Source organism: Mustela nigripes, chromosome 9 (assembly GCF_022355385.1).
Source record: "Mustela nigripes isolate SB6536 chromosome 9, MUSNIG.SB6536, whole genome shotgun sequence".
Taxonomy (NCBI): Eukaryota; Metazoa; Chordata; class Mammalia; order Carnivora; family Mustelidae; genus Mustela; species Mustela nigripes.
Window position 1 is genome coordinate 452225 of NC_081565.1, and position 9218 is coordinate 461442.

Below are 9218 nucleotides of genomic sequence, written 5' to 3' on the forward strand. Positions count from 1 at the left end.
TGGTGGTGGAGGCAGAAGGTCCTTGGCAGGGAAGGGGTCATTGTACATCAAGAACAGCAGCCGGGAGGGGGAGGGAGTGACGGTCTCAAGAGCTAACCTGGGAAAGGAGGTCGCAGAATCTTCCTAGCCCATGGGAGACCCCCAAGGCCAGCAAGAGGGATGACCTATTGCTTCTTGCCTCTTGGGTTTGGCACAAATACTAGGACATCCGTGTTGGTGAACGTGTGGGGAAAAAAAGGTAACGCGAATCATTCCAGCCTTTCAGGAAGAAACTGGCCGCAGCTCTTAAAGTCAACGGATGTGGCCGCCTGGGCATCTGCCTCTTGGTTTCGGCTCAGGCCGTGACCCAGTCAGAGCCCCGCGTGGGGGTCCACACTCCGCGGCAGTTTGTCACTCCCTTTGCTCCTCCCCCTGTGCTCACACACGAACCTCCAAACTGGACGTTTATCTGATGAACTGACCTGTCTGTGGAGCCAGCGCCTCCCTCCGGCCCGGGCGTCCACTGTCCCCTCCCTCCGGGGTGGCCGTCCATTGTCCCCTCCCTCCGGCCCGGGCGTCCACTGTCCCCTCCCTCCGGGGCAGGCATCCACTGTCCCCTCCCTCCGGCCCAGGTGTCCACTGTGCCCTCCCTCTGGCCCGGCAGTCCACTGTCCCCTCCCTCCGGGGCAGGCGTCCACTGTCCCCGTTCATGCCATGAGTCAGGGCAAGGCCAGACCAAGGGTCGGCTCTCCGGGAAGGAGCGGATGGTTCACAAGTTTGTCGTTTAGGGGGAAGCAGGGTCAGGCGTCTGTTCCCAGGGAGCGGGCGGGGGAGGACGGGCGCGGGTGTCCGACAGCCGCCGCGACCCTCGGAATTGCCCAGGAGGCCAGGCCTGACCCGGGCGGTGCCAGCCGGCGCAGCTCCCCACGCGGCCCTCGCTGTGCCGCACTCGCCCGCTGCGGCGGTCCGCGGCCCCAGATGGACGCCCGCAGGGTGGGGGGCGCGTGGGCGGCCCCCGAGCCGGGACCCCCATCCTGTGAAGTGGGGCGGGCGGCCCTCGCGGGGTGAGTCCGCGCCCCGGGCCCGGCGGAGGGGAGGCGGCGCAGCCCCGGAAGCGGCCGACGGCCGGAAGTCACCTGCACGTCGCCCGCGGGTGTCCCCAGCCCCGCACCGGCGCCCGCGCCCGCCCCCTGGGCACCTTCTCTGCCTGGGCACGGGGTGCGAGGCCTCCTGGGCAACCGTCGGGGGACGAAGCACCGGCCGCCCGCCCCGCCCCGCTTCCGGAAGGGACGCCTTGTGCCGCGGCCCCTCGCTCAGCCGGTGCGTGCGGGGCCGCAGGGTCCGCGCGGAGCAGCCCCGCAAACCAGCACCGCGGGGTCGGAGCCCTGGGGGGAGCGGCCAGCACGCAGGGCCGGGGTCTGCCCTCGGCTCAGGGACGGCCGCCATGTGCCCCCCGGGACCCCGCGCCCGCGGCCGGCCCGCAAGGCGGCGACCCTGGCGGATGTCCCGCGCGTGGCCTGCTCCAGACCGCGGGCTCGGCCGAGCCAAGCGATGCGGGGACGGAAACTGCGGGGACGGGGACTGGGGCCGCCCGGGCCGCCGCGGCCTCGTGCCCGGGGTGGAGGCCGGACGCGCGTCCCCGGCGGCCCGCGGGTGGCACCGCCGCAGCCCCGAGAGGACCGGCCAGCAGGGAGGCGGCCTCCGCGCCGGCCCTTCCCAGCGAACCGGCAGGACGAAGCACAAGTGCGCCAGCCCGCGGCCTCGCTCCGCACCGCGGCAGAAGTGACCTCACGTCCGCGGCGAGCCGGCGGCGCAACGAGACCCGCCACGAGGCCTGAGCGCAGCGGCGCCGGCGGCGGGCCCGGGAAGGGGCGCCCCGCAGCCGAGCCGAGCTTCCCCGACGCCCCAGGCTGGCTTCGAGCCAAGAAATCCAGCCCGCGTCGCGCCTCAAGTGAAGCATCGCCGAGCGCGTGAGCAGCGGCTTCGGGCGCAGACGGCGATTCCTCAGCCCGGGGACGGGCGCCCGACACCCGCCGGGGCCGCCGCGCACGCCGCGCTCGGTGGCGAGTGACCCAGGGCTCTGCCCGCGGGGCTGCGGCGGGGGAGGGGCGCCCCCCCACGCGGGGACGGGAGGGGCCGGCCGGGGGTCCCGGCGACCGACAGCCCGGTGTCCTCCCACGGGTCCTCCCACGCGTCCTCCCACGCGTCCTCCCACGCGTCCTCCCACGGGTCCTCCCACGGGTCCTCCCACGGGTCCGCGCCCCGCCCGCGGCTCCGTCTCCTGCCAGCGAGCGGCGGACGCGGAGCCGCGCGACTCCCGGGGCGCCCGCAGCGGAGCAGGCGCGGGTCCCACAGCGGCGACCCGCGAGACAGACGGTGCGAGCGACGGCGCCGTCGCGGTCGCCGAAGGCTCGAGCCGGTGAGAGGACGGGACGAGCCCGGGGGCCCGGCGAGTCCCGGCGCGGACGCGGGAGCGGAGGACGCAAGCGCGGCGACCTGAGGGAGGAGCCGAGCACCAGGGAGGTCGCAGGTCCCGCCCCCACGTTCCTCACAGGCGGGTCCCCAGACCGAGAGTCCGCAGGACGCGCGGCGGGGGCGACGCGGGGACCCCGCACCGAACGGCCGCGCCCCTCCAGGGCCGGTCACGGCCGAGGCCGCGAAACGAGTCTTGACACACGGACCACGGCGGCGTGAGACTAGGAACTAATCACACAAAGAAAACCGCACACGTCGCAAGTGATGTAGCGATCCAACAACATGCCGAACCTCCGATGGGTCAAAGAAACCAAAGGAAAATGGTAAAAGCACCTTGAGACGAATAGAAACGAGACACAGCGCGCCGGAACTGAGGGTGCGGCACAAGCAGCTCCCAGAGGGACGTTCATAGCCGTACATGTTCCCTCAAAACCTAGAGAAGTCTCCAACTTTACACCTCAAGGGACGAGGAAAAAGAACAAACGAGAGCCAAAGCCAGAAGAAGGAAGGAAATAAAGATCAGAGCAGAAGTAAACGAAATAGACTGAAAAGATAACAGAAAAGATCAAAGAAACTTAGAACTGGGTTTTTGAAAAGACAGATAAAATTAACAAACTCCAGCGAGATTTAGCAAGAAAAAAAGAACTCAGATAATATGAGAAATGGAGAGAAGTTACAGCAGATGCCGCAGAAGTGCCAAGGATCATGAGCGACTACTATGAACAATTATACACGATAAATCTGAAAACCAGAAGAAAAGGATAAATTCCTAGAAACGTACAACTTACCAAGCCTGAATTCTTGGATTCAATAGAAAATTAACGGAAAATCTGAACAGACAGATTACCAGCAAGAAAATTAAATCAGTCATCGAAAACATCCCAGCAGACAGAAATCCGAGATCAGATGGCTTTACTGGTGAACTCAACCAAACATACAAGAACAATCAATACCAATCCTGCTCAAACCCTTTAAAAAATGGGGGGGGGGGGCGAGTCTTACATTTTATGAGACCCTCATCACCCTGACACCAAACCAGGTGAGGATGCCACCAAAAAAACTCAAAACAATGAAAATAATATCCCTCATGAACATAGATGCAAAAATCCTCAACAAAATTTTAACAACCCAAATCCAACAGTACATTAAAAAAGATCATACGCTGTGTTGGAGTGGGATTTATTCCAGAGACGCAGGATGGTTCAGCATCCCCAAATCAGCCCATTTGACATACCCTGTCAATAAAACAAGGAACAAAAGCCACGTGTCCATCTCAAGAGATGCATAAAAAGGGTTGGAAAAAGGTTAACATCCACCAAAGATAAAAATTCATTAAAGGAGGGATAGAGAGGATTCACCTTGACATAACAAAGGTCGTGTGTGACAAGCCCCCACCAGCTTCACACTGGGGAAAAGCTGAAAGCTTTCCTCTAAGAGCAGGAATAAGACAAGAATGTCTACTATTCCACTCAGTTCAACATAGAATTGGGAATCTTAACAAGAGCAATTAGGCAAGAAAAAGAAATAAAAGACTTCCAAATTGGAAAGGGAGAACTAAAACTATCACTATTTGCAGAGGGCATGATATGTACAGAAAACCTTAAAGACTTCATTAAAAAAAAAAAAAAAAAACCCAGAACTAGAACAAATTCGGTAAACTTGGAAGATACAAAATCAACCCACAAAACTCTGTTGCTTTTCTTTACACTAATAATGAACCATCCAAGAAATTAAGAAAACAATCCCAATTACAATTACATCAAAAAGAATAAGGGGGACGCCTGGGCGGCTCAGTGGGTTAAGCAGCTGCCTTCGGCTCAGGTCATGATCCCAGCGTCCTGGGATCGAGTCCCGCATCAGGCTCCTTGCTCAGCGGGGAGCCTGCTTCTCCCTCTGCCTCTGCCTGCCTCTCTGTCTGCCTGTGCTCGCTCTCGCTCGCTCTCTCTCTGACAAATAAATAAATAAAATAAAAACCTAAAAAAAAAAAAAAAAGAATAAGGGGTGTCTGGCTGGTTCAGTCAGTGGAGCATGGGACTCTTGTCAAGGTTGTAGGTTTGAGCCCCATATTGGGTGTAGATGACTTAAAAATAAACTCTTGGGGCGCCTCGATGGCTCACTGTGTTAAGCCTCTGCCTTCGGCTCAGATCATGATCCCAGGGTCCTGGGATCGAGTCCCGAATTGGGCTCCTTTCTCAGCGGGGAGTCTGCTTCTCTCTCTGCCTCTGCCTGCCACTCTGCGTGCTTGTGCTCTCTCTCTCTCTGACAAATGAAAAACAAATCTTTTTTTTTTTTTTTAAGATTTTATTTACTTATTTGACAGACAGAGATCACAAGTAGGCAGAGAGGCAGGCAGAGAGAGAGGAGGAAGCAGGCTCCCCGCTGAGCAGGGAGCCCAATGTGAGGCTCGATCCCAGGACCCTGGGATCATGACCTGAGCCAACGGCAAAGGCTTTAACCCACTGAGCCACCCAGGCGCCCCTTTTCTTTTTTTTTAAGTAGGCCACAGGCCTAGTGTGGAGCCCAGTCTGGGGCTTGAACTCACCACCCTGAGATTAAGACCTGAGTCCAGACCAAGAGTCAAACACTGGGTGCCTGTGTGGCTCAGTCGGTTAAGCCTCAGCCTTCAGCCCAGGTCATGATCTCAGGGTCCTGGGATCGAGCCCCGCATTGGGCTCCCTGGTCAGCAGGGCGTCTGCTTCATCCTGGCCCTCAGCCCCTCCTCCCTGCTTGTGTGCCTTCTCAAATAAATAAATAAAATCTTAAAAAAAAATAATAAAGTCAGATTCTTAACCGACTGAAGCATCCAGGTACCCCATAAAATCGGGGTGGTTTTCTTGGAGTTTTAACTATTTTAGGGGCAACTGGGTGGTTCAGTTGTTAAGTGTCTGCCTTAGGCTCAGGTCATGATCTCAGGGTCCTGGGATCGAGTCCCGCATCGGGCTCTCTGCTCAGCGGGAAGCCTGCTTCCTCCTCTCTCTCTCTCTGCCTACTTGTGATCTCTCTCTGTGTCAAATAAACAAATAAATAAATAAAATTTAAATTCTAAGGGTATTTTTCACAGAAATAGAAGAGTCCTAAAATTTGTATGGAACCACAGAAGATCATGAAAAACCAAAGCAATCTTGAGAAGGAATGAAGCTGGAGGCATCGTGCTCCTTGATTTCAGACTATTTTACAAAGGTAGAGTAATTAAAACATTATGGCATTCGCACAAAAACAGATACCTAGAGGGACAGAACAGAGAGCCCAGACAATCCCACGCATGTACAGTCAATTAATTTACAACTGAGTGGGCGAGGCCGTCTCTTCTGTAAACGGTGTCGGGGAAACTGGACACTGCCCTACACCACACACAAAGAACACTCGAAATGGATTACTGACTTGAGTGTAAGATCCGAAACCATGAAACTCCTAGGAGAAGCTCCTTGACATCTGTCTTGGTGATGGTTGTTTGAACCTGACACCAAAAGGAAAAGCAACACAAGCAAAACTAAACAAGTGTGACGACAACAAGCGGAGAGTCCGCACGGCGAAGGAGAGGACCGGTGAGATGGGAAGGCCGCCTGCGGAACAGGGCGCCTAATCGCGAATCCTGCATCCTAGAGGGTCTGGCGCCCAGAGCTCACAAGCTCAACAGAAGAAAGACAGGGAAGCTGATCCCAACAAGGGCGGAGGACCGGGACAGACAGACACTCGGCCCGTGGGCCCGTGGTGAGAACAGCTAAAATGAACAAGTCAGGAAACGGGCAGGTGTTGCCGAGGGTGTGGAGAAGGGGAGCTCTTGTGCACGGTTGGTGGGAATGCGAGCTGGTGTAGCCGCTCTAGAAAAGAGTCTGGAGGGTCCTCAGGAAGTTAAAAATAGAGCTGCCCTAGAAGCCACAATTGTACTGGGTATTTATCTGAAGAAGACAAAAATACTGATTCGGAAAGGTATATGCCCCCTTCATTGCCACGTTACTCACGCCCAGGACGGAAGCAGTTTGTGTCCACCGATGAATGAATGGGCATAAAAAATGTGGAGTGCGTGTGTGCGTGTGTGTGCGTGTGTGATGGAGTATTACTCAGCCACAAAAAGAATGAAATCTTGCCGTTTGCAGTGCTGTGGACGGCTGCAGAGGGCATCACGCTCAGGGACCTAGCGGAGAAGGACAGATGCCATGTGGCCTCTTACGCGCGGAGGCGGGCTTCAGCAGAAGCCACACTCGTGGGTGCGGAGAACGGGTTAGGGGCTGCAAAAGGTGGGGATAGACAGTGGGAGAGATGGGTAAACTCTTGTGTTGCTTAAATAAGTTGAATTTTAAAACACATGTGTACTGGATCACTGTTTTGGAAACTAGGAATTCTGGCAAAGAGAATGTTTCAAAGACCTAAATCCTAAATAAATGGAGAGAAGAGAATTGTGTTCATGGGTTAGAAACTCGTGAAGATGTCAGTCCTCCCCCAAATGATCAGAGCTTTCAGGAGAATGTTTTGTAGCTGGACAGGGGCCAACACAGAGGAACCAGAAGGCCTGAAACAACTTTTATCAAGAATAAATCAGGGGCGCCTGGGTGGCTCAGTGGGTGAAGCCTCTGCCTTTGGCTCAGGTCATGGTCTCAGGGTCCTGCGATCGAGCTCCGAGTCGGGCTCCCTGCTCAGCGGGGAGCCTGCTTCCCCACCCCCCATCTCTGCCTGCCCAACTGCCTGCCTCTCTGCCCACTTGTGACCTCTCTCTCTGTGTCAGATAAGTAAATAAAATCTTAAAAAACAAACAAAGCGGGGTGTGGGGGGCTCTGGGTGCGCCACAGCAAGGCCCACGAGGGTGGCCGCGGTCAGCACGGGCGCAGGCGGAGGTGGCCACAGGCCCACACAGGGGACCACTGTGCCAAGGTGCGCGAGAGTTCAGCGACAGCGGCAGCGATGGGACGTGAGCCTTGACCTAAGCCACGCGTCTCCCACGAAGATTAGACGCGCTGTAGCTCTAAACGCACATCATGGGACCAAAAGCTTTCAGGAAAAAGAAACCGTCAAGGCCTGCTGTTAGGTGAGAAGGTCCCAGCAATGACGTGAAAGGAGCCGTCCGCCGGAGAATACATCTATAAACCACATTTCATCAGGAATTCAAAATTTTCCTCTGTGAGATGCAACGTTAACAAAATGAAAAGACCAGCTACAGACCCAGAGAAAAAATTTGCAAACACATACATGACAGGGGGTTAGATCCAGAATACGTGTTCTAAACGTGGTATCTCTCCCGACCGGATGGGGCCCAAACGTGGGGCTGCCCGCCAGGGTGGAAGCCGGTGGAGCAGGAGGCACACGAGTCCTCCTGACCCCGCGGCAAGGGAGGCCGTCCGGCCCGCGGCCGCAGTGAGGGCTGCCGGGAGGTCGGGCCGCACACAGAATTCTCCCGTGTTTGGTACCGGTGCCTGCTTGTGAGCAGCCCGTTGGGCAGTTCGGCCCACGGATATTTTGAGGGGGGTCTCCTGATGGGCTTGGCTGTGCTCAGCCAGGGGCTGCTCAAGCCTGTCGGCCTGGACGCCACCTCTACAGGACACCCTGGACTTAACATGAAGAACTCAAACAATCCGATTTTAACATGGGCAGAATGTGACACTTCATCAGGGAGGGTATATGTGCGCAAATCGGCGGTGGGAAGGTGTCCAGCACCGGGCCATGGGTGCAAGTTAAAACCGTAATGAAGTTTCACTGTGCACCCATCAGATGGGCCAAAATTAGAAACCGTGACATCAAATGCCAGGGAGAGTGCGGGGAAGCTGGGTGTCGCCCCAGAAACCGGCAGTTTCGAACCCAGTGAGACATGACCTGGGCACACTCTCAGTGGTCTGTCCCCAGGTGAGACCCAGGCGCCGAGGTTCCCGGCCACTCCTTGCAGCCAGATCAGGAAGCCCCAGATGCCTTTGACAGGGGCAGGCCATGCACACTGAGGCAGGTCTATACGGATTGACCGGGACTGACGCGGGCCGGAGGCGGCACTGGGGCGTCGGCGGTGGCTGCCAGGCCTCATGCTTCCCCCTGCGTTGGGGAAGCCAGGCTCTCCCCATCCCCAGGCCCTTTTCCCCAGAGGGAACGGTGACCAGAAGCCATCGGCAGTGGGGCTGGCAGGGGCACGGCACGACCCCCGGGGACACAGGATGGATGCCGGGTAATTCTGACTGGTGGTGTTACTGGGAGTCTATACCTGGGCACAAAAATGGGGCAATTTTATCGTTCGCTTGGAACAACTGAAGACAGCCGCCCTCGGGAGCCACGTCTCAGTGTCCTGCGTCCTCCAGCCTTTGCTCTAGCCAAGCCCTAGGTCACCAGACTCCGGCCTGCCTGGAACCGGCTTCCGGTGGGGAGAGGGCAGGGTTCAAGGGCAAAGTCTGCTTAGCTTTTGGGAGGGTGGGGGCCCACCTGGGCACTCCACATGGGGCCACAGGAGAGGGGATGACCCCGGGTGGGGGAGGCGCAGAGCGCGACCCTAGGTAGTAGGGGGTGGCTCCCCGGCAGGGGCCTGAGCTCGACACCCCCTGAACCGCTGTTGGCCGTCTGTGAACTGGGGGTGGGCAGGACCGGCTCACAGGGGATCCCTTGCCCAGACTCCGTCACCTGCCCGGTGAGGTCCAGGTGCAGGTGGGTGGTGACTCGCTGAGGGGGAAGAAAAGGAAGGAAAACACCTGGCAGGCGCCTGAGTGACCGCAGTCCGGCTCTCTCCTTGCTGCCGCCGGCTGGCCGGTGAGGGGCCGCTCTTAGTCGGGGGGGCTGTCCTGGTCTGGGGGGGG

The 9218-nt window shown here is 57.7% G+C and overlaps 1 protein-coding gene across 7 annotated transcripts in view; it reads left to right on the forward strand.

Moving 5' to 3' along the window:
- Positions 1-8864: 8864 nt before the first annotated feature.
- ENTPD8 (ectonucleoside triphosphate diphosphohydrolase 8) overlaps positions 8865-9218 on the forward strand; it is an 8162-nt gene continuing 7808 nt past the window's right edge. For 2 of the 7 annotated variants that reach the window (XM_059410176.1, XM_059410177.1), the window contains exon 1: positions 8868-9171. The gene's annotated coding sequence lies outside the window, so the exon portion shown is untranslated. Of the gene's footprint in view, positions 9172-9218 lie in introns of all 7 variants that reach the window. The other 5 variants (XM_059410175.1, XM_059410179.1, XM_059410181.1 and 2 more) reach the window with 4 other exon arrangements.